Source organism: Lissotriton vulgaris, chromosome 5 (assembly GCF_964263255.1).
Source record: "Lissotriton vulgaris chromosome 5, aLisVul1.2, whole genome shotgun sequence".
Lineage (NCBI taxonomy): Eukaryota > Metazoa > Chordata > Amphibia > Caudata > Salamandridae > Lissotriton > Lissotriton vulgaris.
This window is the reverse complement of record NC_141693.1, coordinates 1,376,370,607-1,376,383,162: the sequence shown is the minus strand read 5'-3', so window position 1 is coordinate 1,376,383,162 and position 12,556 is coordinate 1,376,370,607.

Below are 12,556 nucleotides of genomic sequence, written 5' to 3'. Positions count from 1 at the left end.
AAGGACACGAAGCGGTGACCCGGGTTGATGGGTTGCTGTACAAGGGAAGCCGGTTGTACCTACCTGGTGAACCTAGTCAGAACCAAGCCATCCACATGTGTCACGATCACATCCTCTCCGGCCACCCTGGCTACCACAAGACACTTGACCTTTTACAGAGACAGTTCTGGTGGCCAACGCTAGTGCCGGACGCTAGAAACCATGTGTCGAGTTGTGTCGTTTGCCTACAGGGCAAGAACAGGTCAGAACCTTCTGTTGGTCTGCTACGTCCCATCCCCGTGCCACCATTCCCATGGCACACCATCTCCATGGATTTCGTGGTTGACCTCCCTCTGACCAAGAACGGCCACAACACGATACTCACCATAGAGGACCACCTCTCGAAGATGGCACATTTCGTACCGTTGACGAAGATACCACAGCCACTGAACTAGCCTTGGTCTTCGTGCACAATGTGGTTCGCCTCCACGGCATTCCGGCAGTGGTGATAACGGACCGGGGGTCACAGTTCGTCTCCCTCTTCTTGAAAGAGGTGTGCAGGATCTTGGACATGGATGTGCGCCTTTCCTCCGCATACCACCCCCAGACAGACGGACAAGCTGAGAGAACGAACCATACCATGGAACAGTACCTCCGCTGTTTGCTACTTATGGTGGAGAAGGAATGGTCTGAGGTGCTATGGATGGCGGAATACGTGTACAACAACAGCAAACACTCGGCCATTGGCATGTCCCCTTTCTTCTGCCTCCAAGGACGTCACCCCCGCACCTCTGCCTGGGAGGAACCTCAAGACAGCCGGTTGCCAACGGTACGGGCGTATCACGGTACCCTGTGCAGCCTCTGGCAACAGGCCCGGTTCGAGCTGGCCAAGGTGAAGGACTCCTACAAAACGCATGCCGATGCACACAGACAGAAGAAACCCGAATACCACATGGGTGACAGAGTGTGGCTTTCCATTCGGCACCTTAATGTGCATGGTCCCAAGAAACTGCTGCCCCATTATGTGGGCCCTTTTATCATCGAGAAGGTGGTTAACCCTGTTGCAATGCGGCTCTTGCTTCCTCCGCACATGAAGGTCCATCTGGTCTTCCATGTCTCCCTTTTGCATGCAGTCCATCCTGGCAGCACGGTCCCGTCTCCTCCTTCCCCGGTGATGGTGGAGTACCATGTTGAGTATGAGGTCAGGGCGATCTTGGGTTCCCGTCATACCAGGGGGAAGCTCTACTACCTAGTGGACCGGAAGGGGTACGGTCCCAATGAGCGGTCCTGGGAACCCCTGTCCCATGTACGCCATGCTCCCGTATTGGTCCGTCCTTTCCATCTGAGTCATCCGCTTAGCCCTCGCCCTGCCTCTCCTGTCTGAGTCCGGATGGTTGGGGGGTTTGTTATGGGGGGGGGGGGTACTGTTGTGTTGCGGCGTTTGCCGATTCCTTGGGGGCTACTAGGCATATACAAGAGACCGGGATACTCACTTTCGGCGGAAGTTGAGTCCCGGTCCAGTCTTTCCTGAACCCACTAGGCAAGCACTTCCGGGGGAAAACGCATAACACCGCGTTTCCCCGCCGGGTCTGCGCTTTGGATTCGTGTGAATCCCAGAACACCAGAAACCGCCAGTGGTGCCGTCTCAGCATCAAAGGAAAGGAGCGCTAAGACTTGGTTTGTTTATTTTCGCTTTGCAGCCACGCAGGAGCGCTGCTGATTCTCTCCACGATACCCACGCTGGGAGCACGGGTTGCTTCTAACCTAAACGCCGCGCTGGAACACCGGGACACTGTTGGTTACTTCCCCGAGGGCCACACTGAGAGAGCGGCAGGTTTTCCGCGCTGAAGCCCTATTGCTTTTCTTTCTCTTTGTTAACCCCAACCCTGTCACAGCGCAGGAGCGCTATCAATGATTTTGCATTACTCAGAAATGCCAAATATTAAGTGCCTTACACCAGTAGTGTACTAACGCGCAGGAGCGCTATACTTTGGGTGTTTCACACGCGCAGGAGCGCATTGCTTTGGGTTTATTCTACGCGCTGGGGCGCAGTACTTTGTGTTTGCCTTACGCGCAGGAGCGCTATTCTTTGGTTTACCTGACTTTGGAGCATCATTCCAACCCTGGGTATGGCAGACTGCGCTACGCTGGTGAGTCCACGAATGAATGTGCTTAGATGTCTGCAATGGAAGGGGGGAGGTGAGGTCATTCCCTAATATAGTCTCCTTTGTCTTCCAGTTGGCACCAAGGCACTACCCGAGTTCCACACAGGCCAGGTCCTATGTTTCTTTTCTGGCTTCCTTCCCTGTTCCCATCTCATCCTTACCGTGTACTACATTCTGTGCGGGTCAAGTGGGTACAGGGGCGGTAGCTCCTGTCATCTCTGCGGAATTGCTTCACAAGCAGAGGTAAGACTTGTGGGGCTCTGACAGAGGATCAGTAGCCACTAGGCTGGACTTAAAGCATTTGGGGCAGGGTGGCGAGTTTGGAGAGGGAATAGATTTCGAGAAGGTAGGGGCTAAAAACTGCCCTTTGTGATCAATAAGTCCTGTAGGGCCTCTGGGCCAATTATTACTAATAAACATGGTGAGAAGCTTTTCGAGAGGGCCTTTATGTCCTGTAACTCTGTCAAGAGATTTAACAGTTATAGAGATATATCATCAAGGCATGCCGCCAAAACTGGGTAAAGGTCACAGGAGTTAGGGAGTGCAGGAGAGACTGCGGGTGTCAGCGGGCATGGAGAAGAACTGTGGGGTCCACTATGGTGGAGGGAGGTTTATGGGTAGGTTGTAGGTCGGAGAGTACACAAGGACCATTCGAAGGTGAGGTATGACCTATCGCAGAAGGGGGGGGGGGGCAATGATCAGAGGGTTGGCTTGAGAATAAACCAAAGGGACAGGCCTGGCTGGGGGCAAAGGAAAAGGGGAGGAGGAAAGGGTATCAACGGTTAATCACTGAGATATTATGGTATGAGGAATCAACCCATCACGAGGGTCACCGTGAGTTCGGCTGACAATCGGTGGGGCAAAAGAGACAACATGACGGTCAGATGGCTGAGGTGGTGATCTGGGGGGTTGACGTAGACCAACCGAGGACGAGGAGGTTCTGAAGTTGCCAGAGGGGGAGGGATTCAGGGAGGGAGAGGGACTTGCAACTGATAGTGAGGGGGAACTGGCTAAACCCAACGGAGAGGTGGTGGCAGTGTAGGGGTCAGTGGAGGTGCCATAAACTAATTTTTTTAAGGGTGGGGTAGATCATGGCCAACTGAGCAAGGTGTCATTGGAGGCTTGTATTAGAATGATCCCATTATTGTAGAGGGCGATAGTGGTGGTGGCTTTGAGGAAGGGCGAGGGAGACGTAATCTTGAGACAATGGGGAGTTTTTTTAGATCCTGATATTCGCAGCTTAGAGTAGAGCACCGTGAGCCAGCAAGCCCGTTTCCTAGTATAGAATATAAGGTTGTTCACCTGGATTCCCTTGTTAGTACAGAAATAGGGGTCGTAGACTAAAGTTTCTGGGCTAGCCTTGAGGATTCGATGTTTGAACTTTTTTGCTGCATTCTTGGAGAGGTTAGCTGGGTAGTTGATGATGAAGGAGTTGTTACTGTTAGAATAAGGACTTATCTCCATTTAAAGCAGGGCACCGTGTGAGGAGGGAGCACACATAAGAGAGCATGAAGGAGGGAGAATGTGGCGACAATCCACAAGCTCTCAGCGGAATAGGTGAGGGAGCGTAAAAGATCACACGTTAGTTAAGAAAGAGCTTGCAGAAAGCCCACCGTTGGGGCCAAAAAAAATATATATTTAACGTCCAAGGGTCTGAGTCAGTTCCAGGGTTTCAGCAAGTGAAATGGGAATGAGAGGGATCAATTAAAATGAAGAGACGATGCCACAGCAAAAACCACAATGTTTACGGGCCAGAAAGGATACCTTATAAAAAACAACAAAAAAAACATGTATTGCGGAAGGTAAAATATATAAGCCGTCTGTCACGAAGCCGAGCTATCTGACTTGGATGAGCTCCCTGACTCGGACGGACGGGGTGTACCTGCTAACGTTTCTTCTTTCCACCCCGTCCGCAGGTTCCTTTGGACGTTTCCTGGGTTTCTCCGGCTCTGCCTTCAGTACATCCGTCACTGCATCTACCTTCTGTGACGCTGGGGGCGTGTTCTCCGGCATCTCCAGCAGTCGACCAATCAGGTGAACGGACATCATCTGCAACTATCCAATCAGACGAGCTGGGGGCGTTTAAGGAAGCCCCGTCTTGGATTGTCGGTGCGGAACCTCTAGGACGCCAGCCGACGCACGAGGAGAACGCCAAGGACGAAGAAGGAGGAAGTACCGTGGAACCGCTTCTGGGACCCCTGGAGCAGAGACTCGACAAGCCAGGAGGCCAACATTACCACGAGCCGCCCCGCCACACTTCCAGGGGGGAAGTGTGGCTCCACAAGGTACGAGGGCGTTTTCAGGGATTGTTTAAATCACGGGGTGGGACGGGGTAGCCTGAGGGTGGTCACTGTTGCCGTACCCTGCCGTCCGTCTACACTTACAGACTCCTATAGATGGTGGTAGCACCCTGGTGATCCCTCACTACCCTACCCTCCTCTCATCTGTTGTACATATCAACCCCAGCCCCTAACGTGGCTGCTTTTCTTTTCCTTTTCCTGAGCTTATCTCCGGACCTGCGACCATCTCTGGTTAAGTCAAGACGGGAACCGAAGACCCCGGAAGTCCACCAACGGAGAGATTCCAAGCTTGTGTTGTGTACCCTACTGGACATTGTGTTGTTAAACCCCCCCTTGAGACTACCCCGATACTGTCAAACTGAATAAAAATGGTTAAACATAGACTCCAATTCGTGGCGACTCTCATTCTCCCGACCCCACTCCCCACACCGTCATTTTAAAGTCAGGCACTGCTGGAGAGTCAAATTGTCTTCATTGTTCCACCATTTTAGGGTCAAGCAAAACATTGATATCAAAAATAGTAAATAGACTTAAATCACCCATTGACTAAAGTTGGGGCTTCTTTAGCCCATAAGCACTATTTTCTTAAGCAAGTTTCTCTTATTGCAGGAGGGTCTCTCCTGTGCAGTTGTAATCACTGGCTTGCTTATTTAACTTATAGCAAATGGGGAGCTCTTAAGGGACAATAGGAGACAGAAGGGGGCAACTTAGCGTTGCCTTCAAGCATTTGGAATGCAATAGGTCTTGCATTTGCGAAGAGACAAAAGGCATAATAAATCATACAGTTGCAAATACATGCAAATTTAAGACAGAATAATAATTACCCAATGGTGAAACAGGAAACCCAACCCTCTGGCAAAGGACTGGTGGAGGTCTCCCGATTAAGAATCAGGAGACAAAGACTATAGGACGAGATCAGGACAAGGTAATAATTACTGAACTTCTCTATAGACCCGATGCACCAGGGCGCATCCCTCTCTTACACTCTCTCCCTCCTCGATATTTTTCTGGAATCTTCAATCTAATCAGGTAGTCATTCAGGAATGAATCTTCCCAGTCTGTTTTCTTCTTTCCAGCATCAGCTCTCACCTACAGCTCACTCAGAATCGACGTCTCATCAACTCCAACATCAACAACACTTTCTATTTTCAAGTCACTCTAGTTATACTCTTTATTTCTGGATGTCCCACCCTCAAAAGTTGCAAATTATCAGTGGAGCACGGACTGTGATTGGGCAGGGGCAACGAACACTATTAATAAAGGAATCATAAACAAATGTTACTTTCTCAAATATGTGATTGTCACTGTTCACCACCCACTTCTACTCTATCCCATGTTAAATTCTCTTTCTTTGAGCCAAAGCATTAGCAGCAACAGCTCTTTTTTAAGTTCCGGCAAGGAAATGCTGGCATGCGGTGCCTCAAGTCCTATGGTTAGTAACTCTTGCGCATGCGTGAGAGTTTTCCCTCTCAAAGGGGTTAATCACGTGGTTATCTACGTATTTCTAATTTGCACATGCGCAAAAGTACGTTTCGGTTTCAATCGGGGTTTAGTCGCGCTACGAATCATTCTTTGTTATTTTAAGCATGCATAAAGCTCTTTTCCTCATATATGAATGTTGTGCGCATGTTATTTTTCTCTTTTTTACTATATCTAGTGATTATTACTTGTTAATGAGAGATTGATCCGAGCAAGCTTCGTTTTCTTGATTCTTTGCTCCATCACACCCCTCTGCAGCATTTTGAGTGAAGGATGATAGTAGTTATTGGAACAGCCGCTCGATCTTCAATGCATGGAAAAATAAAAATATGTGTCTGTTTGAGACAGTCAAGTGAATAAGCAGACAGGGAATTCCAGTGCTTCTTTCTGAGCTGTGGATGCATGTATAAGCCTGCGGCTGTGAAGAGAGGGAGGTGCACACTGAGGTATTCTGGTATACTATGTATCCAGTGTGAAACATCATGCAAGTGACTCGCCTGTCCTTTTACCAATGAGGTTCCATGCGTTGAATTCAGAGACGTTTTAAAGCATGGGCAAAATGGGCTCTGGTTTAGGGTCTCAGCCTTCCAGGAGGGCCCCTGATAGAGCCAGCTCTGTTCTGCCCAAAGTCTTGCCCTGATGACCTTGATTGATTCTTAAATAGATTGTTGTCAATACTGTTTTGCTCTTATTGATTTTTAATGTGGGTGATGAGTGAGAGGTTATTACAAACATGTTGCAGATACATGTTATGTTTCATACAACATTCATAAAAAAACTTTCTTTCAGATCAAAACAGGACTTCAGATTTGAAAAATGGGAGGGTATGAAAGAGATGCATTTCAGTAACATTAGTGAGCCACCGAAGTATTACAATATTGAAAACACACGTCACTATCCCCGAATATTAGATGTAACACAGTTATAATTTGGACGAGTGCGCCCGTGTAATGTCAGTGACCTGACCAAAGAGGGCATAAAAGAGTTAAAACTGGATCATGAATTCGAAAATTTTCCAAACAGGGGCCTCGAAAGTACGTTTGTCTCAGGGCCTCCAAAATCCTTAAGATGTCCCTGGGGTCGATGGTATAAAATGAGCGCATCAAGGTTTGGTTTACCTCGCTCTGTGTTACGCTTTTAAGAAAGAACGTACCATACTCCTGACATAAGCAAAAATCTTACGTCACACATATTCTGGAATAAAAAAAATCGCAGAATCTGAGTTCTGTTCTCTTGTGAAAACTAATTTTTTTTTATTTCTTGGCACCTTGAGAACTCTTTCTTCCAGCTCCTGCCCTTGTTTCTGTTTATGACTAGCAGTGACTCACAACACCACATCAGCCTGCTTCGCAGCCCGTGCGAGGCTCCCTTGTGTGCTGACATGCAACAGTGCCTCCTTTCGGGAACCCTTCTGTAATTAGTTCAGAATACCAGCCATGGCTACCGAGTGGCAAATTAAGATAATTGACGGTTTTATGATGTAAATTGGATGTAATTAGACAATTATGAGCATTAGAACCGTTTTTCCCCCAGGTACTTTTTAAGGGACTTTCTTTTGTGGTGAATCTAAACAAAATAAAACATTTGAGGCCGACGGAATGAAGCTTTCGCCCCATTGATTTTAAATACTAATTTAACTCTTACATGAATTTTTCTCATAAACGTGTGCCACGATTTCACAGATCACCTCAAATCATTTTCAACAGTAAGCCCAATGTAAACAAGCCAGGGCTTGAGTCAGGGTAGACATGTGGATGCCGTCTACCCACTATTGTCAGTCTACCCTGCTACAAGGCTGGCATCTTTTCAGCGGAGTGCCACCTTGATTGCCTACTTCTCTGATATGCTGAACTTGTCCTGGTAACATTTTGCAGCTTTCTGACACTGGGACACTTTCAGCAGCATCATAGGGGTCTTCCCGTCCCTATAACGGGGCGGGGCGTGCTACGACCAAACGGACTACGCGGGAGCACTTATGTTGTGACAGAGGCTAAGTGTAGGTTTAGGGGTGTCAGTGAAGTGTAGGGACCTAACAAGTGAGTGCAAAAATACAAAAGGTTAAAAATTCACTGGCTAGTAGAAAAAATACATTTTATTCACTTCTCTAGCTGGGAACATTAAGAAGGGGGTTTTGAGGTAGAGCAATAGCTTGCTACCAAGTCGACATGTTACGTAAGCAGTCCCCTACTGCTTACTCATCAGGACCATATAGTGATCCCTACTACAGATAGCTCAGTTCTAAAGTGGTAAGCCTACTGTCCTAAAAACAAGGCAGCAAAAATAGGCTGACTGTTTGAGCTTCAGGGCATGAACTGGCCCAAGTGAAGCATGGTAATTTACAATGAATACCAAAAATATTGACCTATTGCGGTCTTCTTTTCATACGTGTTCAATGCCCCATGAGCTTGCAGGCGAAGGGTGTTCAGAGTGGTAGAATCACCGGCACAAGAACGTTTCCTTATTCCTACCCCCGTGCTGCTCCGAAGACTCGAAACATGTCGACTTGGTAGCAAGCTATTGCTCTACCTCAAAATCCCCTTCTTAATGTTCCCAGCTAGAGAAGTGAATAAAATGTATTTTTTCTACTAGCCAGGGAATGTTTAACCTTTTGCCCAGCCTGTCAGAGCGTGTTCTACCATTAAGGGCACGCAGGCCCTGGTCCAAGCACATACCTTTGATAAAAATAGCCGCCTGGGTCCATTTTTGAATCGGAGCTATATCAAGCTGAGGAATCCCCCAAGCCAGGTCTTCAGTCTCAGTTAGAGAACCCTCATCCAAACTCAGTGGTTCAAAACAGGAATTTAAATCACCCATCACAACCTTGTGACCGGCTGCCGGAGCTTCGCTTAAGAAGTCGTCCAGGCAGAGAAGAGTTGGGGAAACCCTGCCACCCTGGATGCCCCTAGCATATATATTAATCAGCAGGATGTCCAGCCCGCTGGTGGATTTGATACTGACCAGCAGTATGTCGGGGCTATCAATAAAAACTTCCTCTACTGTCACACCCTCATGTTGCCGAACCCACACTGTCAAACCCCCCATGGCACGACCCCTATGTCCTCTAATGGCCGGTTTACTAAAAGACAAGTAGCCAGAGAGAAACATTGGTTTGAGTGCCCAGGTTTCTTGAAAGGACCAAACGTCACCTTTACGTATAAAATTAACCCAATCTGGGATAGACATCCTTGACTCAAGACCAGTTATATTCCAGCTTCCCAAGATGATACCATTTCTGCCTGTTAGAGCGCTGGAAGTGCCTTTGGCAGGCATGTGCTCTTCATGAAACAATAGGGCAACTTCTTCTTGCAAAGGGGCAACTCCTGGTATAGAGACACTGTCCACCATACTAGCTGCGGTGCAAGTACCAGTGAACCCACCCAGAGTGCCTGGAGCCAAATTAACACTCTCAGTAGTTGGATCAGCGGGTAACACTGGTTCGAGCACCGAAACAATTTCACCAGACCCACACAAAAAAACAAAGCCCTCTTTAACATTTTGGGCTGAATGGCCCATTAGGTCTTTAACATGACAGGGATTATTCACTAGGGTATCAACGACCCCCGTGCAGTCCAAACTACCCACTTCAGCCCTGGTTGGGGTAGTTGGTCAATCATTGAAATTCAACCCTGATAAAGGCTCATACAAGTTCCTCAACGGGATATTCCAATACTCATTGGGCTGGATGTATTTGCTGGGGTTGTTTGGATTGGGAAAGATGCTTTGGTGTTGGCGAAAGTTTGGGGGAGCATGTATTGCAGGATAGCCAGAAAACTGGGAGCTGGAATTAACCCAGTTCGGTGTAAAAGTAGAGCTATTGTAGGCAGATTGTGAATATGATTGAAACAGGGCCTCAGGATTTATTGATGGCCCATGGAAGCTAGGGGTAAAGTTGGTCCATTTAAGAGGATGAAGGTTTCTTTTGGGACGTTGTTGACCTTGTGGTTTGAACAGGGTCTACGGATAAAAATAACTTAGATTCCGCATGGAAATTCCCCCCTCGTTATTTCCCACATACCAATCGGTAAGATGGGAAACAACTCTGTGATCCCTGAAATTAATGATCACAGTATCACCCTCAATGTCCTTTGGGCGAGGACCCACCCACTTGCATCTACGGACTGATATAATACCCCCGTTGAGATGAGCAGGGAGGGGTCTATTAGTTTTCAGCCAGAAGATGACTTTATTTTTTAGATTGGCGTTACTTTCCCTGTTACCATTAGAGATTGGAGGCACACCCGTCAAAATAATAACAAAATTAGCAGAATCGGGTGGAAGTTCTACAATGTTCCTGCGGTTTATAAATGGTCTATGAGTGGAATTGTCAGGTTTAGCTACCCCTTGATTGGGAGTTGACTTATTTCCCTCTGTGGTTGACTTATTACAGGGCAATAGCGGCTTCTCTTTAACAGAGTTGGTAACACATGGGGGTTTAGGAGACAAATCCTGAGCCTTTGGTTTACTGTTGGTTTTAGTGTTGCTATTATTTCCGGGGTGTTTACTAGGAACAGTGATAATGACGCTAGGCTTGGATGGTTGGACAGGCTGACTATCAGAGCTCGTGGGTTGAGGAGTGACCACAGGAGCCAAGAGACGGTCCATTTTTTCGCCTAATAACCTTACACGCTCCAATAGAGGTAACATGTATGATTTTAGGAGTTTCTCAAAAATGTCGTAGTACTCCTTGTTAAACCCAGTAGAGATATCCACAGAGGGGGTTGGTAAATAGGGAGTACCAGAGGGAGCCTCAATCACAGGAAGTACCGTAAAATCAGTTGTGTGGTTGACTGAGGTAGAAGAAAGAGTTTGTTGGCCAGTACATTTTCTTTTCACGCCACCCTTTTTCCTTTTCTTCCTAGGGGGGGAGCAGACAGCTCTTATCTTTTTAGAAGACTTTGGTCCGGGGATACTATTAGTTTGGGCCAAAGTATTCTCACCCGGACCGACACTCAAACAAGATTGATTGGTAAAGGTTGAGTGTAATTCGGGGGCAGTAATCTGATCAACATGGATATTAAGATCGTTGGGGCTAATCGGGGCAGGGGTAGGACTGTTAATATGACCCACACTATTAGTTAAAGAACAAACAGGGGAACAGTTAGGTACCCGGAAAATACTAGGAATTTGGTCAGTGCTTAACGAATCCAAATCAATGATAACCTTCCCTTGCACCGCCAGTTCCTGAGAGTTATTTAATCCAGGTTGAGTGGGCAGGGGTAATTGTTTGAGAAGTTCAATAGAGCGACGTCGCTCAGCGTGTCTTTCTGCTAGAAGAAGTTCCTTATCAATCTCCTTACTTGCCTTTTCAAAATATTTGTCAAGGTGCCCATGGAATGAAACACCCACACTAGATGGGAGAGAACTAGACATATCTACAACTAGACAGAATGTTACCCACTAAAACTGGACCCACAGTCTAACTACACCCTAGGGCACAATGACAAAGGTAATAGATACACAATATTATAGGTTAGAGACCGGGCCCAGCCCAGCCTCCTTCGGCCCCTGACGCCCACAGACGGTCCCGCCCTTGTCCCGGGCTTCTCCCGGTCGCTCCCGCGCAGCGGGACTCGTCTGCCGTAGATATACTAACTAAGATGTGAGGGGGAGGAACCTGCAGGGAGAGCGTCCCAGGTGGTGACAATTGGGGGTTGCGGGCGCTCCTGGGACTTGTAGTCCTGCGCCCGCAACACGCTCGCAGCCCTGCTCCATCAAGCTTCCACAGGCAAAGTCCCAGCGATGACAGTCAGATTCAGGCAGCCCCACACGAAGCGGGACCCGCGCAGCGGGTTCCGCGAGCTGTTAGCAGGCTTACGGGTAAAAGTTCAGCAGCACAGCAGACCCAACGTGAAGGTAGAAACAGGGTGGAGTAATCCGCAGGGGAACCAGAGGTGGCGACTTTTACCTTGTTGTTGATGGTGGGGAGGAGCCTGCAGGGAGAGCGTCCCAGGTGGTGACAATTGGGGGTTGCGGGCGCTCCTGGGACTTGTAGTCCTGCGCCCGCAACATGCTCGCAGCCCTGCTCGATCAAGCTCCCACAGGCAAAGTCCCAGCAATGACAGTCAGATTCAGGCAGCCCCACACGAAGCGGGACCCGCGCAGCGGGTTCCGCGAGCTGTTAGCAGGCTTACGGGGAAAAGTTCAGCAGCACAGCAGACCCAACGTGAAGGTAGAAACAGGGTGGAGTAATCCGCAAGGGAACCAGAGGTGGCGACTTTTACCTTGTTGTTGATGGTGGGGAGGAGCCTGCAGGGAGAGCGTCCCAGGTGGTGACAATTGGGGTTGCGGGCGCTCCTGGGACTTGTAGTCCTGCGGCCGCAACATGCTCGCAGCCCTGCTCGATCAAGCTCCCACAGGCAAAGTCCCAGCAATGACAGTCAGATTCAGGCAGCCCCACATGAAGCGGGACCCGCGCAGCGGGTTCCGCGAGCTGTTAGCAGGCTTACGGGGAAAAGTTCAGCAGCACAGCAGACCCAACGTGAAGGTAGAAACAGGGTGGAGTAATCCGCAAGGGAACCAGAGGTGGCGACTTTTACCTTGTTGTTGATGGTGGGGAGGAGCCTGCAGGGAGAGCGTCCCAGGTGGTGACAATTGGGGTTGCGGGCGCTCCTGGGACTTGTAGTCCTGCGCCCG